Here is a 10,628-nt window from a genome sequence, read left to right as displayed (position 1 = left end):
CTCTGTACATCTTATCATGTTAGCTTAATTAGGACGTGCCATAATTTCATATTTTTGTGGGGTTGGGCTAAACACCTCCGTACATCTTATCACGTTAGTTTAATTAGGACGTGTCATAATTCCATATTTTTGTGGGGTTGGGCTAAACACCTCCGTACATTTTATCGCGTTAGTTTAATTAGGACGTGTCATAATTCCATATTTTTGTGGGGTTGGGCTAAGCACCTCCGTACATCTTATCAGGTTAGTTTAATTAGGATGTTTCATACTAACATATTTTTTTCCCTAATTGTGGCTTTGTAGTTTTATTTCAAATGCATCCATCTTAGTACCATTGCGGTGCTGTTGTGAATGTGGGCAACTGGCGAAGGATCCTAATTGTTTTCATCTGAGGCTACTTCCGGATCAAGGATTTTCATCTACACAAAAATATTCATTTTTTCTCGGCTCCGTTTCCTTGCGGAGAAATCACGAGTTCCAAAAGCAGGACAAGGCTGGTCAGCTGCCGCTGCCGATGCATCATCTTCATCGGCGTTTCAATGTTAGTGCCGGTGTTAACTGCGGCCGCTACTAACTCTTGTTGCCGGCATGGCATTTTTTGACATTGTTGTGTTGCAGTTGCTATGCTTCATTTTGTTTTCTGCGTCACCTCATGGAAACGCTACTGATTCTCCTTGTTTGAAATCTTGCCGGCATGCATCTCGGAATAGAGGCTCTTCGTCCTGATCGCCAACACCACATCTAAGCCAAACCCAATAACGCAAGCAATAGCCATGATCACAAACACAAGCCTGTAACAATGGGAACCCAGACAGGTGTTTCCCCCTCCGGCCGTGCGAGTAGCCTGTGCATCGTACAAGAAGCCGGCGAGCAGGCCGGAGAAGAGCACAGAGCCGAGTGGAAGGTTCAGGATCAGGATGTTGTAGATGAGGCCGTAATACTTGAGGCCGAATAATTCAGAGGCAGTTGCAACCGTCACAGCCAGACGGACGCGGCAAAGCAATAGCCATCACGATGTAACCAACCAGCCAGAACGAGTTGAGACGCTGCGTTCCGCAGTGGCCTCGGCGTTCCAACTTTCCTGTAAGATAAAGATGGTTGATAGAAATTAACGACGATTTAGAATTTATGCATATTAGAAGTTTAGTGCGAGAAGAAAAAATTACTTGATGAAATACTCGGAAACCGAACCGGACATGATGCGGCCGAAGAAGCCCCAAATGCTTGTGAGGGAGACGAAAATGGATACATCCGAGTAGCCCAGCGCCAGACCCACTTGCCCCAAATTGTTTATCACCGTCAAACCCGTTCCTACGCCGCACAGGAAAGAGGCGAACAAGATCCAATAGTCCACCGTTCCAACCGCCTCCAAGATCGTGTGTTCCTCTCCGATCACCGGCCGCCTCCGTCCGACCGCCGCCTCTGCTTTCTCCTCCGCTCCCGTGACGGTCTCTTGGACCAGTAAAGGTTCAGTAATCACCCTGTGTTCGATATCTGATCCGGATTTAGAGACGGGACAAATTGAATTCCGTGTTGCAAGGTATACAGGGACCGACAATGGCGAAGCCAAGAGGAGGAGGAGTAGGGCGGCGAATGCCTGCGAAATTTCGCCGATGTGAGGCGCCGTTACGTCGAATAATAAAAGGTAGGTGGCGATGATGATGGCGACGGCATTGAAGATGCGGAAGTAGCGGCCTTCTTCTTGCTCTTCCTCGCCGTCGTCGTCGGAAGATGGGATTTCTCGGAGGAAGAGAATGGCGGTGACGCAGATGAGGAAGGGAACGACGGCGAGCATAAGAAGAAAAGTTGACGAGTCGTCGGAGAAGAGGGCGGTGGAAAGATCGGTGAATATGGCGGTACTCAAGCCCACGTAGCCCTTCAGAATCCCTGAAACGTGCCCTCGATTCTTCCGGAAGTTCCGAAAACAGGTCACAAGCACCGCCGTGTTCATCCACGTCGTGTAAAAGGATTTAAGCTCGGTTTGTTATCCTAACATCGTGCTATTCCCTCCCATGCACAGAAATATACACATCTGCACATTTAACAAATACACCCTAATGTCGAAAGTTTTTTTTTTTAAAAAAAAAGATAATGGTGATTTTCTGCTCACCTGCCAGTAAGGCAAAGGTTTAATTTTCCGGCTGACGACGAGCCATTGGACGCCGTATCCGAGGAGGCCTTCGAGGGAACCTATGAGGAGGAGAAGCGGGGTGGGGAGGCGAATCCGGAGAGGATTCCGAAGGCCTTGCCGATGTCTTTGGCGACGGAGAGGTTATTGAGTTGGAGCTGCGTGAGGGCCATAAGGGACTTGAGGGCGTCGGAGTAGTTGGAGAAGGTGTAGTTGTTTCCGGCGATGGCTTCGACCCAAACGGCAGTGACAAAGCCCAGCCATTTTGAATTTGTCTCGGAGGAAAGTTTGGAAGCCATGAGGGGGCGGATGCGGGCTTGGCTTTAGGGAAATAAACATAGATCCGGATCCGAAGATTAATTTAACGGTGCGCAAGCAACGATAGTTTGGTTGTGGCTGACGCTGTTAGCGACACGTATGCTGTGAACAGGATAGTACAGTGACACGTATTAATAAATTAGCTACATTGCAAGCCAAAAAAAGAGAGGACAACTACATGTTTCCTCCTCTAGCTCCTGTCCTAAAATTAATTATTATTTTTTTTTTATCAAATACAACATTATTTTGCATTCACTGTCCTTGCTTGGTTTTCATCCTTAATTAAACATCTTTCATTTGTACCATGAACACTTTATTAGCATCTTCCTATTCAATAATAAAATGTTTAATTTGGTGCGCTCGTTATGCTCAATAAAATCTACATCTCTGGTTCTATTTTAATCACTCCACCATCATGTGCTCACCAATAAACACATAACGCTTTGACGTTTTAGAATAACAAATAAATATACATTTATTCACTCTTAGGACCTAATTTCTTATATTTATGAAATGAATTATAAGCATACATATATATATATATGCTGCCAAACCCAAGGAGCGCAAATGTTCTAAATTTAGTTTATTCTTAATTCACAATTCAAAGGCAGTGCTGGTGACTGATTTTGTAGGTACTCCATTAAGTATATAGATTATAATTATCAACGCTATCACCCCCAATAAGATGTTGAAATATTTATTTGCATCATAATTGACCTAACCATTTTAACAATTTCAAGTACGGTCTTATTTCTTTTGTTTAATATAATTTTTTATTGCAAACTTTTCAGCATAGATAATTGCCTTATTATTTCTTTTTCATCACAAACATCTTTAAACTAACGCGATAAGTATTTGTACTCCCGATTAAAAATTATTTAAAGTAATTTAATATTTGAAGACTTTTAAAAGATTAAGTAAATTATTCCATAACACGTATAATCATCGATAAAAGTAATGGAATAGGAATTACTATTCCGTGCCTTAACGTTCATAGGTCCACAAATGTTACAATGGATTAGTCTTTAAAAGGGTGGTTTTTGTGTCTTTCCAAAGTGCTTCCTAATTGACTTACCCATTCGCAATTATGCCTAATAGATCTTTTCTTGCTAGTCTTTTCATGCAATTTTGCCCAATGTAACCAAATCTAGCATACCATTTGATGATTTACTCACAATATCATCATTTGAAGTCAAATAAGAAACATTTTAATTAGAAAGAACAACATTCAACATAATCAAATCATTAGAAATAAAACAACCCCCGAAAAATTAGGCAAAACAACTACTAGAAACAAACTTTGCCTCATTCCTAAAGAATAAAGAATATCATGAAAAACTAATTTATAACCATCTCACAACTTTAGTTGATAGATACCCATTCTTAGCATCTTTTCGCTAGTCTTGTTCCCCATATGTATATTCTTTATTGCTCCAAGAATTGGCGTTACTCCACATATCCTTCACTATCTCTCACTATGTGGCTTATTGCTCTTGTGTCTACAATTCAACCGTAAAAAAAATGAGTAATAAACACATTTGGATAAATAAAAATAAATGTATAAGAGATAAGGGTCATCTAGTATCTTTTTTTTCTTTGCCTTAGTATAGTCATCAACAAAGTGTCCCGCGTCAACACAATTATGGCATGCATTCCTTTCTTTTCCTTTGCCTCCACCAAGTGTCGCAAAGTGTCCCGCGTCAACACAATTATGGCATGCATTCCTTTCCTTTCCTTTGCCTCCACCACGCTTCCCTTTGCGACACTTGGTGGTCTTGTCCTTCTCAAGACCAAAGTCCTTATGCTTGTCTTTTAGGACCTTTCTTCCCAAATTGTTTTTGGTTAGATCCAAATGTCTTATGCAATTTTGATTATGCGAGAAATAGTGTGATCATCTTTTATTTTTGGGCACTTATCTTCAAGCTCAAGATGTCGAGACACGCCTTCGAATGTTTTAATGTCCTCATTGTACATCAACATAAGCTTTATTTGATCCCAAGAGTTTGAATGATAATTAGAACTTGTTCCTCATCAATGAGGTTGTTTCTAATAGCATTTAGATTATGAATCATAATTGACATCATTTTTAGATATTTGTGCATGGTCACGCTTGCGTCACCATGTGTCAAATTTGAAGGTCAAAACCCACTGCCTCGTAGTGCTAGGGCTGCCATATTTTATTTTTAAAGCAATTCACATGTTCTTTATTATTTTATATTCTTTGAGCTCTCCAATCAAAGTGTTATGCATACTACTTATTATCGTAAAATATGCATAACAATCATTCTTATAGCTGATATGTTGGAGATTTTTTGTCTAGTTTAGGCATACTATTAGTTAGAATTTCTAGAACATTTTATTTTTCTAATAAGTATTGAAATTTTTAGAGACATACATTATAATTGTTTTCAGCAAGTATCTCTCCCTTGTTAAGATCAGTAATAATATTTTTTGAGGACAAAATTACAAATGAGAGTTGCATTAGAATTATTTTATAATTAAAATACATACATAAATAATTATAGCAATTAAAATAATTATAAAAATAAAATCTATTTTAAATCGCAGAATCAAAATTGAGCATATATTCCAAAATCTCTCTACGCTACCAAATAATTTAATATTATATCCCTAATTTATTTAATGTGCAATTATAAAGAGTATTAAAGTACAATTTAAATAATTCAATATATAATTATGCTCAAAGATTAATATTTAAAGTGTACATACACATATGTCTCTTTAGGTTTACCAATTGATATGTATCTTATAACATATCAAGATATCATTACAATTTTCATGTAGGTATAGAAAATTAAATTCACAAAATTTTCATGCATATGAATAATTTTCTGGAATTAATTATGCTATCTATTTATTTTATTTTAATTTTTCACCCCTATTTTTATTTTAGTTAATGGGCTTGTCCAAGGAAAATAATCTAGCCCGGTTGGAATTCTTTTTTTCAGCCTTGGTCCTTAAAAAATTTTGACCTATAAAAATAAATAAAAAGAAAAACCCAACAGAGGTTATGGTTTTAACCCAGCCCAGCCGGGAAAAACAGCCCAAAAGAGAAAGGGAAAAGCCTAAATTTAAAAATAAATAAATAAAAAGGAAAACCCAAAAATGGGCTTTGTTTTAACCCAGCCCAACTGGGATAAATCGGCCCATAATAAAAAAATAAGAAGAAGAAAAGGGTCCAGCCGCCTTCGTCTTTTTCTTCTTCTTTCATCTGTAATAAGGATAATGCTATTCGGCTAGAAGTGATGCCCAAAGAAGTGCCACCTCCAAGATATTGCGAAATTTTCAATGAAGTGAGGGTGGCTGAAATTTCAAATTATTTTCTCTCTCTCTGCCTGACCCATCTCAACTTTTCCCGGAGATTTGGCCCAATCTCTCACTACTCATTCTCTTCTTTCTCTCTCTCACAACCCCCTTTCTCTCTCTCTCATATTCTTTGCCTGACCCATGCTCCCCTTCGAAGAGGCTTGTTCCTTCATTCCTCTTGTTAAGGCCATCTCTCTCTTTCTTTCTCTCCTGCGCGTTCGATCGAGCCTCCGGTCTCCCTTGGGCTCATTACGACCATCTCTTGCTCTCCAGCCCCTGTTACAGTATCTCCAGCATCCCTGGGCTCGATCCTTGTCCGATCTACAATGAGGTATGTCTTTAGTTTTACAAAAAATGATTTTTAGCAAAGGTATATGTGAGTGTTGGGTTTGGCCGAAGATTTAAACTTAGATCTATCGAGATTTGGCTGTTGGATCTTGTTGGTTTTTTGGTATGTTTGTCAATGGGCATAAGAATGTTGGGTGGTTCCCTCGGATAGCCGGAAACCACCGGCCATGGTGGCCGGTGGTGACTGGAAGTGTGTTTAAATGGGTTTTGGGTTCGGCCGAAACTTTAAGCTTAGATCTACGGAGTTTCGGCCGTTTGATCTTGCTGGGTTTTGGGTATGTTGGTTGATGGGCCCTTGGGTATCGGGTGGTTATCTCTGATCGCCGGAAACCACCAGCTACGGTGGCCGGTGGTGGCTGGCAGTATATTTTTAAGTTTGGTCGAAAATTAAAACTCAGATCTACTAAAATCTAACTATTAAATTTGTCCCATTATTTTGTATGTTAACGCTCTTGACTTGGTGTTTCTGATGATAGGCTATGATCGTGAGAAGCTTCGGCCGGCGGTGGTCGTCGGAGGCGTTGGTGGCGACTGTTACATATATACATATATTTATATATTTTCTTTTCTCTTTTGTAATTATTTTAATTTATATTGTAAATGTTAATATTTAATTATGAATTTGTGTTGAAGATGTTGAAGTTAATATTGAATTTGTATTGAATTGGTGATATTTAAATATTGTGAAGGTTAAAATTAAATTGAATTGGTTTAAATTTAAATGTTAATAAATTCAGTTAGTTTGTATTTGTTTTGTGAATATTTGAATTGAATGCTATGTAGTTATTGTTAATTTTATTTAAATTTAAATATTTATTAATTTTTATATATATTTTAAAATTAGCTTAATATCAAATTTAAATTTATATTTATTAATGTGTATGAAGTTAAATTTAAATTTTTATTAATCTGAAAATTAACAGTAGAAACGTTTTTTTGTAAATGATGTAATTATATACAGTAAATAAACACTTAATGTATTATACATTTTTTAAAAAAAAATTCTTTACTCATACAAAAAAAAAAAAAAAAAAAATCACTTAACATGGCTCAATTCATATTCACATCCACCAATTGGATTCATTTTTTTTATTTTAAAAATAATTCCTAATTCTCTTACTTTAAATCAAGGAAAAGATGTTTTTAATTAAGTTTTTTTTTTTTCATTTACCAAAACACAAGAAGTATTTGTAAGGAATATTTTTTTCATTTACTCTACCATTAAAGTGGGGAATGAGTTGGTAAGTCTATTATTTACAAAAAGTCTTTCATTTTATATTTTTTATGATTTAATAATACTCATTATATATATATATCTATAATTTATGAATCTTAGTACTAAATACAATTTTTAAAAGAATAAAAATTTCAATTAAGAGAAATGCATAATTTGTTTGATAAATTAAAATAAAACTAAACTCAAATGAACAAATTTTTGAACAATTAGTACTTCCCGTGGTGTTTCTCCATTTGGTTAAAAAAAATTAAAAAGGTACAACTCAATCTCTATGCATCACATGAAATTATTTGATTTTTTTTTAAATTTTATTTAATATAAATTTAAAAAATATATAAACATTAATAAATATCTAAATTCAAATAAAATTAACAATAACCACTTACCATTCAATTCTTAACTAAACTTAATAATTTTAATTTAAAAATTCACAAAACAAATACCACCAATTCAATACAAATTCAATATTAAATTTTATTTAATATAAATTTAAAATATATCTACACATTAATAATTTCAAATAAAATTAACAAAAACTACTTACCATTCAATTCTTCAATAAACTTAATAATTTTAATTCAAAAATTTACAGAACAAATACAAATCAATTTAATTTTAACTTTCACAATATTCAAATATCACAAATTAAATACAAATTCAATATTAACTTCAACATCTTCAATACAAATTCATAATTAAATATCAATATCAATATTTACAATATAAATTAAAATAATTACAAAACAGAATATGTAAAAATATGTATGTATGTATCAGCTGCCACCAACGCCGCCGACGACCACTGCCGGTTGAAGCTTACTACGATCAGAACCTATTATGACAAACACTAAGTCAAGAGAGATAACATACAAAAAAATAGGACATATTTAACGGTTAAATTTTAGTAGATCTGATTTTTAATTTTTGGCCAAATTTAAAAATATACTGACAGCCACCACCGGCCACCGTCATTGGTGGTTTCCGGTGATCAGAGGTGACCACCCGATAGCCAAGGGCCCATCAACCAACATACCCAAAAATCAGCAAGATCCAACGGCCCAATCTCCCTAGATCTAACATTAAAGTCTCGGCCAAACCCAAAAAAGCATAGATGTGCTGATGACTAAAATGTCTAAAAGACTTACCTCTCTCCTTGTAGATCTAAGCTAATGGAGACCTGAGAGTGCCTCAAAGTGAAAGAGACTGAGAGAGGGTCGGAGATGAAGTCGCACGGGCGGAAGACAACGACCCTTCTTCGATTCGAGAAGAAGGCTCGCACTATGACTGATTTGTCGTTCAGCCATGGGAAAGGTCGAGCTAGAGAGAACAAGAGGGAGCAAGTGAGGGAGAAGATAGTGAGAAGAGTGAGATATTTTACAATGGATAGGGTAGAACAAGAGAGAACACAGAGAGAGAAAGTGAGAGAGAAAGGAGAAGAGAGTGAGAGACTGAGCCTCGAAGGGAGGGAATACTGAAATTAGAACAGGGGTATTTGTGTCAATTGGAGTATGGGTGAAATTGTAATTTCTTTCTGGGATGGCACTTCTTCAGGCACTATTTCTGGCCGAATAGCATTATTCTTGTAATAAAGGAGACAACAGCGACTGCCACTCACCGCCGGATTCAATTCCGGTGTTCGAGGGCGACCACCATCGCCATCGATCCACTGCCTGATCCACCGGTCGAATCTGCCGCCGCCGTCTCTTTCCTTCGCTGTTGAGCGCCGCGGTCCATCCTTGCCCCGTGCCAGAACCGGGAAGGCGAAGGGTCGTGGTGACTACACGCTACCCAGTTTCGTCGTCGCCGACCCTTCTTAGTGTTCAGTCGCCGTCGAGCGCCTGAACTGAAGGGAGAAAGGTCGAGGTCACTGGTGGCGAGTTGTTGCCGCCTCGCAGAACTTCATGAAGAATAAGAAAAGCGTTCTTCGCACAAAAACCATTCCCACAGAAATAATATGGTTAAAAAATAATCATAAAACCTCTTCAACAATTAGGTACAAGTAAGAAGAGATGGTTATCTTAATAGATTCAAGATCAAGATTGTATCATCCATTTTTGGACGTTCCAAAATAATAAATCTTATGTACTCACATTAATTATATGGTTATTACGTGCCAAAATAACCACTAATTAACAGGCATGGACATCTGATTTGAAATAAATCATAGAATATTGGATTTCATGACTTTGCCGAAATCGAATTCTGCTGGCTTCTAGTTGATGTGGGGGCTGGCTCCAACAGGCAACATTGTACGTAGCCAAATATTTGATCGAGGGCAAAGATTTTGCGAAGATTGAAGAACATCAACATGCACAATAGCCAAATATAGCTGCTGCTGCTGCTGCGGATGCATTAAGCAACCAACCAACCCCCATGGGGGGGCATAATTTGCTGTCACCCAGATGTATTTGTCTATTTTAATCAATGTGCATCATGTACGTGTGTGGGATTGCCCATACTGAACCTTTACACCAATTCAGATTACGAACATAAATATTATATTCTTTTTAGAGTTTTAACACGGCCAATATTACCTTAAATATGATTATTATTATTTTACATTATAAAGAGAGAAGCCATAATTGGCGTTCTCTCTCTCTCTCTCTTTTTTTTAATTTTTCTGAAATGGTATCATGTTTTATGGATATAGAATTTGAAATACTCACATTTTAAGTTTATGTAGTTTCAAATCATTTTTATTGGGTGAAGGCCTAAATGTACCCTTATACTTTATTAAAAATATATTATGACATTCCAGACTTCGAAATGTTTCATTAGATACCTTTATTTTAAAAAATGTCCCATGTACTTTAAAAAAAATAAATCTATTAAACACCTCATAAAAGTAAATGAAAACATACACTAGTGAACGCGTGAAGCATGACTATTAGATCAAGTGAAGGTATAAATAAAATGTGTTGGTAATCACTAGCGTGTATTTTCACTTATTTTTTTGAGGTGTTTAATAGTTTTACATTTTTAAAGTAAATATGTCTAATGAGATTTTTTTGAAATATAAGTGTCTAATGGAACGTTTTAAAAGTTTAGGGTGTCACGGTATTTTTTTGATAAAGTAAAAAGGTATATTTATCTCTTACCCCACCCTTATTTCTTTCAAGATGAATGTAAATTTAAATGAAAAGCTGCTAACAATTATATAACGAAATAATGATTTAGAATTTCATCAAAAACGAATTAGTGATTTAAATTTTAAATCTAAAATCACAAACCACAGAATGAAATAAACTCTATGAAAATACACAACTTATT

General features: G+C 36.3%; 1 pseudogene; it reads right to left on the bottom strand.

Moving 5' to 3' along the window:
* Nucleotides 1-291: 291 nt before the first annotated feature.
* On the bottom strand, nucleotides 292-2,438 carry LOC127798671 (protein NUCLEAR FUSION DEFECTIVE 4-like; annotated as a pseudogene).
* Nucleotides 2,439-10,628: the final 8,190 nt, after the last annotated feature.

This window comes from Diospyros lotus, chromosome 1 (genome assembly GCF_014633365.1).
Source record: "Diospyros lotus cultivar Yz01 chromosome 1, ASM1463336v1, whole genome shotgun sequence".
Classification (NCBI taxonomy): domain Eukaryota; kingdom Viridiplantae; phylum Streptophyta; class Magnoliopsida; order Ericales; family Ebenaceae; genus Diospyros; species Diospyros lotus.
The sequence above is the reverse complement of the archived record's forward strand: the minus strand, read 5'-3'. Positions and strand labels throughout refer to the sequence as shown.